The 12161-nt window shown below is 27.7% G+C and overlaps 1 long non-coding RNA gene across 1 annotated transcript; it reads left to right on the plus strand.

Annotated features, from left to right (window-relative positions):
* Positions 1-4313: 4313 nt before the first annotated feature.
* LOC122530818 lies at positions 4314-4696 on the plus strand. Its single transcript, XR_006307106.1, has 2 exons — positions 4314-4443; positions 4512-4696. It is a non-coding gene; the product is annotated as an uncharacterized LOC122530818 (long non-coding RNA).
* Positions 4697-12161: the final 7465 nt, after the last annotated feature.

The raw sequence follows: 12161 nt of genomic DNA on the forward strand, positions 1-12161 counted from the left end.
ATAGCTATAGATAGAAAATATTTTTTTTATCAGAAATTTCTAATATATTTAAAAGTAAGAGTAGTTTCTAATATATTTAAAAAAAGTTACAATCAACAATAAATTTTAAAACATTTAAAATAATTAAATTTGTCATGTTTCTTCGGAAAATATAGTGATGATATAATAAAAAACTAGTACATTGTATATTCTGAAAGCAATGATATATGTATATGTATATGTATATTCATCTTATCTATAGTTGCTTCAATTGCTATCTCGAATTAGAAATAAAATATAAATTAATAATAAAAAAGAGAATTATATAATTATATAATTAATAATAAAAATGAGAATTATTTTCTCTTCATTAGGTAAGCATTTATTAATTACAAGATCATCATCGAATATACGTTCTAGCTCGTTAATTAGCTTATATATTAACTAAAATTCTTCCTTGAGGAAGTTCGAGAAACTTTGTTAAATGGAAGTGTGCAGATCTTTGATTTAAATAATATTATTAAATTATGCATTAAAGAAGTCAAAGTTTATTTTACATATTTATTTTCTTTCTTTTGTAAATGTATTTTTATTTTTATTTACAATTTATTAATTTATCACATAAGTAATAAGGATGTTAGAGATTAGATATTAAGCTTTATATATATATAGTACATCTCATCTTTGATCACATTGAGTATTTGAAGAACAATGTGATAAAAATATTAGATAATAAATAAAAAGTATAGTCTTTCTAAGAAATTTCGACGGAAATATCACCTAAATTACTTGAAACAATAAATAAGCTCATCAAAACATCATATCATATCGTTACTAGTGGCAATTTGTTGATGGCGGACACTACAATTAAAGCTTTAATATTACTTCGGAACAACTTTTGCATCTATGTATAAATTAAATTCTGCACTAAAATTTCTCATTTATCTTATGTATATATATTTGAAATATTTACACAAGATATGGCGATCAACAAATTCACTATGTAATACACATTAAAATATTAAAAATCACTTGATGTTTCTCTCTCTCTTTCCCTCGATAGTAGATCGACAAAGCAGCGGCTGAAGTGATACTCGTTTGCAATATTATACCATACCACGATAATTTAATTACATTCATTTCAGTAACATAAAAGTCGAAAAATGACCATTATCAAACCAATTCAGGTCAATAGTTAAGTAGTACTTTCAAAAATTGCTCAGATGAATTTATTTGTGGATTTAAAAGCAAACAAATGCAATATTGATTGCTTTGCGGTTAAACGTTGAAAGGTAATCTAGTTATATGGTGTACTCATACTGAATAATTCTAAATTACATTACTCAATTATCTCTAATTTAAAAACTTTATTTTGAAATTCTAATTAGCCAATCCTAATTGGCCAAGGAGTAATTACAATAACCGAAGTAAAGCTTTAAAAAGAAAGAGCTGATTACGTACCAAATAAAATCTGAAGCTGTCATTTCCTTCAGAAATTCATAAAAGTAATTACTAAATTGATGTATTTTTAGAAAATTTAGATTCCAAAAATCTGAGTCTATTTAAATCTACAAAATTTATATAATATTCTAAAATATATAAATAATAAATATATAACAATAGAGCATTTATTGTAATATCTATTGGATAAAACAAACTCTTTAAATTCCATTTCTTTAATTGTGTTCATAAAAATATTATAAACGTCTAGTAATCTATTGCCTATATTTTCGAAAATTAAATCATCCATATCTATCTGTAAGGATTCATTCAAGAATCATTAGATTAAGTGCTTTCCATTATAAATTAAGAAAAAAGAAGTCAATTGAAACAGCATATCAATTACCCTAAAATTTTCCATAAATTTAAATACGATCGAAAACATACAATAGATATCCCAGAATTACATCATGTGACATTGTTAAGCCATTAACAATCGAACAACAGTTTTCATAATGTTGTAAATATTTTCTTTAAATTTTATAAAATTGTAAAATCTAGATAAAAGAAACAGCAACAAGAAAAATATTAATCGAATTTCTTTAGTTCGAACTTCTTAATAACAATATTGAAAAAAATTACAAGTGAATTTTAGCATTAACGCAATATTAATTTTCAACGAATTAATGACACTATAATTTTACGTATACCCTTCACTTAAATATTTATAGTACCTTATTCAGCATTAGATAAAGTTATTGGCAGCTTAGTGGTTTAAAAGAAGAAAAAAACACGCAAATGCTTCTGATTTAATCTACCTAAATCCAATTATACCATGGGAGATTTACTTGCCACCCACGAGACCGAGAATAGGCCATTCAATACGGCTGAGCCATGCAGACACTTTCGCATTCAAAAAAAGAAGTTCCGCAACCGCAACCGCAACCACAGCGATCGCCGCTGTTGTTTTCGTGTGTCTGAAAAACAAAATGACTTAGGAGTTATTAACGATATAAACATAAACATATTTTCTATTTATGTGCAATAGCTCTACGCAGATTTGTTGCTAAGGGAAATGCAGCAGAATCTATTCTAATTATGGATCAAATTTCATAAGCCTCAACATTGAGAGAGTTGCACGACTGTTCTGTTCTAAGTTCTTTCTTGTTTTATTCTAAGAAACATCAAATCAGACTCGATAACTCGTCATCATGAACATATCTATTGAGACCAGCAGTACGCACTAATTCATAATGCAAACATACTTCAAAATTTTTTAAGTTAGACATTTATGTATACCGTCAGATAGTTTACCATATACTTTATTTAATTTTCATGTGCAACGAATTTCTTTCCATAATAATTGCCGTGCCATAAACCATTACATGCTAGAAATATCTTGCCAATAACAAGGCATAATTTCCAAAAGATAATGAGTTCACTTACCATACTGCTACTACATTCAAGTCAATAACGGTAACAAAAACTTCTAAAAACATTCTTGCATGTCTTTGCCCATTTGTGAGTTTTAACTTTTCATGAAATTTTTGAAAGAGAGAATCTCTGATGAGGTTGAATTTAAATTCACTTTAGCAAGAAATAGATCCGATCACAAGAAATAGTTAATGATAGTTAGAGATGACAGAATCAACTGCTTTACAATACTTAGTTAAGAATTAATAAGGCCCGATGCAGATGAATGGTTTGTGGCAAACTGCCGCAACGGCAGCATGCTCCACACTGGATAGAACTGTTCGCAAACATTTCACTAACAGAAACTATATCGCATCTACACTACTATTGGCAAGCAGTTTATTTAAAATTTTTGATATTGATTATTTTTGATATTTGATATTATAAAATAAAATATTTGCTTAAATATAATCTCGGATTTTGTTTTACAAATATTATAATTTATGCCTTTCTATTAGTAGCATTGTGTGTATTTTTCTTTTTTATTAAATTCTCCTTATTTTTAGAAAAAAATTTCAAATATACTTAAAATATACTGGGTATTGTATGCATCACTTTCTTTACATATTAACAGCGGTGCTTGTAACGTAGTTATTTTTTGTTAAAGTCATATAATATTGTATAGAAATATTATTCTACCTCTCGTATGTTTCATTAATAGAATGATTTCTTCGGTATGACTCAAGAACTAAGTTACAATGTTAACTTCAATCAATGACGCAAACATTTTGTTTAAAATTTCTTTTTGTCAAAAATTTTTTTAGCGCTTTTATTTAATAGAGATTTCGTCGAACGTTTGTTTACATGTTTGCACTTGCCTCAATTGAATAGACATATTTATTGACGTAACTGTTGCATCGGTCTTGGATGTGTTAACTATATTTAAAAATAATTTATAACTGATATCTAAGATTCTCGCTATTTAAATTAAGGTTAAATTTAGATAATGGAACTTCGTTTCATAAATTGCATTATAATAATTAGTTTTTATGAATAACCAATTTGAAATGTCTCGAGACAATTATTACAACTGCATAATGAATAATAAATTATCTTACCGTTGATGACGTGTAACTAGAGTTAACGGTGGCCAACATTAATATAGCAATTACTTCTTGCTGTTGTATAACTTTGTGGAGTTTGTACAGTTATCGGCTATGATCGACACGTTCCGTTGCGACACAATGTTACAAACAAATATAAAATTTTTACGTAAATTAGTGATATCTTGCTGTATCCAACTTTAATTAATCGCAATTGATTCAATGGGAGATGTGTAGAATTGATAAGTTTGGTACATGGATAAACTTTGTTGGATTGTATAGACTACTAATGTGAAACTCTGATAGATTGTCTTGGTTAGAAAGACTTTCAAGAAAAACCTGCCGGGAAAGATTTCAAGTAAAAATTGACTGGAAAAACGTCTCGCCAGGTCCTAGTTCCAAAATTCCACATGCTGATTGCTTCTCATTGAAGGCACCAATCAGCATGGTTTCACGCACATCCAAAGTGCAATTCAATGGAGAGAGATCGTGCTCTACACGACGAAAGGTCGATCGGACTATTGTTCGAAACAGATAACTGCATTTTGAGATGACTGTGTTTATTATTGGTTGCAGAAAGATTTGACTATGATGAGCTGTTTGAGAAATATGGAATAGCATCGTTACGATTAGTAAACGCATTGGAAAAATAAATTTAGACGAAAATACAGATATTGTAAAAATGAAAATTTTGTTAACTATAGAAAATCATTGTCATTGCCATTTAAAAAAAAAATACATCTGCTAGCTTGATGAATTTATTTTCCTATTACAATCTATTGTTTATTGTTTTTTATTAATTTATACATTTCTTCATTTTGATTCAATATTTACATAAAGTATAGTTAAAATTTTTAATGAAAATGGACTTAAAATTTTTATACAATTCTATTATCTTTAATTGTTTTTGTAATGCCTGTATTGCAACTGATTGTGTCAGTTGGAAGTACTTTTATCAAAACACATTTAAATTTGATAGTTAAGTTTATTATCCACCATAAACTTGTTTGATGTAAAGAATAATAAAACGTTTTTTTCGTTAGAGCGAAGAATATGAACTATAAGTAATTTCAACAAAGTCTACGAAATTAAATACACTATTATTTTTTAATTATTGAGATACATAAAAGATTCAGTATATATGTTACAGATATATGTTAAAACTGGTTTTAATCACAAGTGATACTAAATGTCAACCATTAATTTAATAACTCAATGTTAGGTATTCACAGGTTTCTTACAGATTGTATATACAATTGTTGAATATTTAATTTATTTATTTGAATCATTTTTAAGACAACAATATATTAATTGGATAAAATTTTACTCTTCTAATTAAAACTACCTGGCTTTAATTAAATACAGAATTCAATATCTATCAAAATTATAAGTTGGTGGAAATTTCTAAACTGAATTATATGGATTAACTGAAATATTGCTTTAATTTCATTTCTCCTTACTTCGGAAATCAACTTTTTACTCAGTTTTCTCTAAAAACAAACCACTTATCATCACTTTTATAAAACATTTCTTTTAAAATAGGAATAAGTAAAAATTGTAACAATTTTTGTATAATTCACCTCAAAAATGTTTTGCAACTCTTGACAATAATTAATTCTTAAATCTTTAACAAATTATTTTTCGTGGGAAATTGGTTCTTGTTAAGAAATCTCTGATATCATTTACATATACAGGGTATCCCGCATTCTTCCGTACATACTTTGAGAGTGTGTTCTACAAGTAAAAGTAAGACTAAAATGCTATATAATAAGAAGTCCATAAATGCTTTGTTGAGAAGTTAAAACAAAAATAAGAAATGTGAAAGATGTGATAACGCTAGTTTAATACAAGGCAAGACGACATCCGTAATGTCTATGTTAAGTAACATAAACATGTAGATTGGGATATGTTTACTGTTTTTGTAATTTTGTATGGGTAAATGAGAATCCATATGCTGTAAGAGAAAGATCATTTCACCATCAATTCAAATGCAATGTTTGGTTGGGCATGTAAGACGAATTTTTAATCGGACCTTATTTCCTTCCTGAGCGGTTGTGGGAGAATCTTTTCTAACATTTTTAACAAATGATCTCCCGCCACTGTTAGAAGATGTATCTTTATCATTACGTCAAAACGGCTGGATACAATTGGATGGGTGTCCAGTACATTATGCCCGCTGTGTAAAAAATTGGCTTAATAGACAATATTCCCAAAGATGGATTGGTCGAAGGGGACCAATTTCCTGGCCACTTGACCTTACTCCTTTTTACTCATGGGACACTGTAAAATAGAAAGTTTACAGAAGTACGTACAAGAGACGAATTAATTACAAAAATCAACATCGCAACCAACTGAAATCAACAATAAATTCTATAACTCGTCGATGTCACTTGTGTCAATAAAGGCGGGCGTCACTTTGATGTACATACTGTTGTAGGTACATTTAGCAGCATTTAAATCATATTTTGTATTTTTGTCATAAATTTGTAGCGGCTAGTAGATGTCGGACAGAAAAGTTAGAATTTACGAATGAGTCGTGTCGCCTACGTTATTGAATTGCGAAGACCAAGTTTAGTTTTTTTAGAGTGCGTAAGACGTCCGCATTTATAGCTTTAGAAATTCGGCCACAATAGCATTTCTGCGAAGCGTCGTAAACTCTTGGATTCCTGAAGGGCCACCCAAATCAGTATCTGGAAAACACTTGGAGAAAGTAAGTGAGGCCCAGAGGAAACCCTGCTACACCGCCACAATTCAGGGAAACTGGTCCCGGCGAAATTGCAGCCCCACTCAGAGAAAATGCGTCACGAACGCAAGGAATAGGCGGCGCAATTTCGTGACAACCCAATTGGCTAAAACTCAAAAACGATTTGGCCAATTAGGGATACCCGAGACGGGGACCGAGTTTTCTTCATAGCGAAGAAGCAGTAGAAAAGAAGAGAAGAATTCGGACAAATAAACCCGCAACGCGATCGACGACATGTTCACCGCGTCTTCCGAATTCCGCGCACCTTCGTGTAACATAGCGAAATAAACGTTGTTAACCACGAACACGTGTCTACCAATCTTTCACCTCACACTATCTAGCAAACATCCCCAAAAATTCTTAACAAAGCATTTATGGACTTTTTGTTATATAACATTTTACTTATTTCTACTTGTAGAACCCTGTATATATGATATATACAGAATGGTCAATTTAAGTGAGGCCATCTAAATATTTTTTCGAATTGTGGTGCAAAAAATATTTTTTATCTAACATGAATGGTATCAAAAAACCAATAACTGATAAGAATTTTTTTTTTCCAAAATTATTTTATTGGAATTTTTAAAGTTATTGATGTTTTTTTTACATAACTATATTTTTTTTATTGTATTGTATAATTAATAAAAAAAAATACGTTTAGATATATAAAGAACATGACCATAAAAATTTAAATTTTAAGTAAATTTATCTCTACCTAAGTTTTAAGTAAATTTATCTCGTATAAGTAAATTTATCTCTATATTACGATCACAGAGCTTGGTAAAGACGTATCTTTGTATATTCGAACTATTTTTCCCAATGGCCACTGGCCATTTTTATCATAAATGAATATTATGTTGATCTTTTCATTGAGTATTTTATTATGAATTACTAGTAAATTTCGATACACTGACTAGGATTTCAAACTACTAGAAGAAATGATCATTGACGATATAATAAATAGAAAAATATGTTTATTTACATTTATTATTCGCTTCTCGATTGTCGCGTCTTGGCCAAGCTTTATCACGATAGATATAAATTTACCTATAAGTAAAACTCAAATTTTTAAGTTATTTTTTTTATCAGCTATACAATTAAAGAAATATATATAGTTAAATGAAGAAAAAGATCAATAATCTTGAATACTCCGAGAAAAATGACCTTGAAAAAAATTATTCTCACCATTTGTTAATATTTCAATTGCGTAAATTATTTTGTACATAAGATGTTAAATTTTTCGCCCACAATAGGATCTATCATTCTATTTTTTGTAACGGTAACAGCTTCTCCGTTTTTCATAGTAACAAGAAATCACGGATTGTTATGCTATACGATTTATAATATATTACGTTATATTATTTTATTGTTTTATTCACGACATGTCGGTTATGTTTAAAGTATTTTTGAAACGGTTGAGAGCGATCATATTGATGTTTAATTTTACCGTTTTCAGGGGAATCACGTTAGGTAATTAAACGGTATGGAGCTTCAAAATGATTGGCCTGCGTATGACTTAACATTTCTATGAAACAGGCCTGCCGTCAGTGGGGGAATTAAGTGCGATAAAATCAGTGCGATAATAATCATACAATCACTCCGTCGTCAATACGTTATTATTACGATTCGGGCTATGGCGTATAATATACCGTCGTATCTTGGCTATTACTATTGGCTATTCTGCTGTTACTACGTGAAATAGTCATTAAGAATTAGTCAATTAGTTAATTGTAATTCCACGTGATGTCTGATCCACGCGAATCTAACATTTATATATCATACAGTTTACTCAACGCGATCTCGGATCATCTATCGGAATCGTATCATTCTATTATAATACTTCATCACACGGTCACCTCAAATACAAGCACGCGAATCGGTCCATATCGCCTGAAACATCGCGCTGCAACACTAATTTATTAGCTTTTCGATATCCTATATTTTTTGAATCATCACAATTCGAAAAGATATCCTCACTTAAGTGGACCATCCTATATATACAATCTTACTAATTCAATAATACAATACAATTTGATTTTAATTTTTCTATATCATTTGTCTTTTTCCGAACTAAATATTTTAAGTAGCATGATACAAAGTATAACATAAACTACTCAGAATGAACGCTAATATTGATGACTTATCTATACCATTTCATTTTCTGGATACGATAAAAACATCGAAGATTTAAATAAAAAAAATTCTTAATGTATCAAAAACGTTTACAAAATTTTATGCTAAATTGAGGTTATATATCATTAATAAAATTTATTATTAATAAAAAGTTAATTTTACTTAAAGATTAAAATTAAATTATAAGGCTGCATAAGACTCACTTTATTATTCAGATTTGATTTACTCAATATTGAGGATTTTGTTTAAATTAAATTATGTTGTAATTCATATTTATTCATATTCATATATATTGTTGTATTCATAAAACAAGAAAAGAACTAAATTATTTTGTTTTTTTTAAATTGTTTAAAAGATACAGATTCTTAAAATAATTTTTTTTTGAGTGAGATTTAATTTTTATACTTCCTTTATAAGCTGGCATGAGTAGTCTTTTAATGGTTCCATCGTAAGGACTGCCGGAATAGAGCGGTAAACCAGGCATTGCGCTTACTTGAATCTCTGTAAACCGCAGCATTTGTCAGTCTGCTCTCAGCACAATTTTAAGGTTCACGAAGTAAAAGAGTGTAAGTTAAAAAGGAAGAAAATATGAAAACATCAAATTTTTCAAAACATAAACCAGAGATTAAATTTGTAGAATAAAAATATTTAAATATTAATTTTTCACATATATCTTCTATGATATTTTCTAAATCTTTTGTGAAAGTAGCTTTTATAAAAATTAATAAAAACTAGCAACTTAGGAAATCTATATCTTTTAGAAGAATGTTGCAATAACTCTTTATTTTTATACAAAAATATAAATTTGCTGCAAAATAAATTATGATAATAGTTTCGTTTAGACATGAATAATTATAATTGATTAAGATTAATGACTAATAATTCTTGTATATAGAACGATATATTAATTATCGGACATTTCATTATCGGATATAATTACTTCGAATAGCGAAGCATTAAACATTCTTTCAGAATTAGAAAATTATTATGAAATTGTATAAAATATATAAAATATTTTAATGAACTAATCCGCCACTAATGTTCCTCAAGACAACAAATAACTTTAATCATTTTAAATAATTATTTTAAATATTAACAAAACTACTGCATCTTTGTCAAATGTATTTTTATTTGTGCAGTATATTGTAAATTCTTAGATTTATATGGAGAAGTAGCAAACTTGTACATTTCTGAATAAGTAATATTTTATTAATATTATTTAAATTAAGTTAATATCTATCTATATTCTTTTGAAGTATTTAAAGTACCATCTCAATCTTAATCTCAATCTTATCGAAATGTTCTGAATAAATGTGGAAAAATATATTCAACAACGAAAAGCAAAAAGTTTAGAAGAATTTTAATAGAAAAAATATGGAAGTTAATAATTATAGATACATCAGATTAATTGATTCTACGCCGCACTGCGCCGTTGAGAGGCGTAATTATGATTTGTCCAAATGGACTAGCTATTAAGTATTAAGTTAACCTTAAGATTAATCTTACGTTAACATTTAATGCAAGAAAATACTTGTACGTAAATAATTATCTCTCCCAAAAACTGCTGTTCAATATAAGATATTTAAAGCTTTGTTAAATTTTTGAAATGAATAATAAGTCTTTCACGTTAGTAAAGTGAACATTTTCATTGTGAAAATATGATTTCCTTTATAAACAATTCAAAAAAAATATAGATAGCTTAAAAATAAAATTACTCCTACGTAATGTCCGTCACTTTGTATATAGTATAAAAATATATTTTTTCATATAAGTACAGTAAAAAATTTTGTTTAAATTTCTAAATAATTAACAGTAAAGAACATAGGGATTTTTTCTGAAGATATATTTTTATTCAACGATTCATTGAAAAAAAATATATAAAATTATTTTCGAAAATATCAAAAAATCAATTTCTATTCGAAATTTTCTAAAACGTTCACTATTCGTAGTTATGGATATTTTATGATTTAGTAATAAATATTTACATAAATGTTATAATCTGTTACAATCGTATTATTTAAAAGAATTTTCTATTGTTACTTTTCTATTAATACTGTAAGAACACGCAATTAATGCTGTGTATGGTTTTAAATATAAATTTTTCAAAACTGTAAATATGTAAATGTTTTGTACATATAATAATAATTATTATAATAATTTTTTTACAAATTAGTAGACATATTATATACAAAGCATTACAATAACTCTATTTTCTACTTATTTTAATGTAAATTGAATTACAATTAAGTTTTTACTTTCGGGAGTGCAAATATTTATATCGATTAATAGTTTCAATGTAGTGTAATACACAGCAAAAGAAAGCTTCTTCATTGTACTTTTTATTAATTCAATCATTGAAATCAAATAAATTCTGAAAGTATTTATCAAAATGTGTCAATGCTATGTCGGTATAAAGAGCTAAAAGAATCGTCAACACTCCATAGATATCCATGCTGAACGCATTCAATTATGTATATTATGTGCACTTCTAAATTTCAGTCTCGATTTTCTTGAAAACGAAGCGTTAACTGGAAAAATGTTATTTACTTTTTTTACTTATTTTTGCATATAGAATCGCCCGCTTATATAATTTGTTCTGAGACACTCTAGAACATATTTTATAAAAATATTTATACAATCATAATTTATTATATCAATACCCTTGAATATTCAATGAAACAATCTTTACAATTATTATATGTATCAGATGTTGTATACTAATTTTTTATTAAAAAATGCACGTTTCTTGCATATAAATTATGTAACATAAACTGTCATTTATTCTTGTAAATAAATAATTGAACTTTACAAATTGAATCTTGTCTTTGTTTAAGCCAGAGACTGAAAACCGAAATATTTTGAGGTTTAGGTATTTATACCGGTAAACTGAAACCGAAATATTGTAGGTTTAGGTATTTATACCGGTAAACTGAAACCGAAATATTGTGAGGTTCAGGTATTATACCGGTATTTGGAAAATCGGTTTTAATACCGATATATACCGGTATGGTACCGCTTTACTGACGAAAACCCATTTTTCATTTTCTACGTACAGTGACTCTTATTAATATTCGGACATCATGCTATTCAAAATATTGTTGTGGATTTCGATTGTTTATAATAGTAAATTTGGATTAATTTTTTAATAATATAATAAAACATTCATTTTAGTTTATAGTAACATAAATTTTATTTATTTATTGCACATATTTTTCTTAATATCAAACAATAAACTGAATTATGTCGAAATGTAGCGTGGGAGATACAAAGATGAATTAGTATTAGAAATAATTATTAATAATAAAGGATAACAACGTATAAATATGGTAATGGTTAAAAACGAGTATATG

Source organism: Frieseomelitta varia, unplaced genomic scaffold, assembly GCF_011392965.1.
Source record: "Frieseomelitta varia isolate USP_RPSP 00005682 unplaced genomic scaffold, Fvar_1.2 scaffold_356, whole genome shotgun sequence".
Classification (NCBI taxonomy): domain Eukaryota; kingdom Metazoa; phylum Arthropoda; class Insecta; order Hymenoptera; family Apidae; genus Frieseomelitta; species Frieseomelitta varia.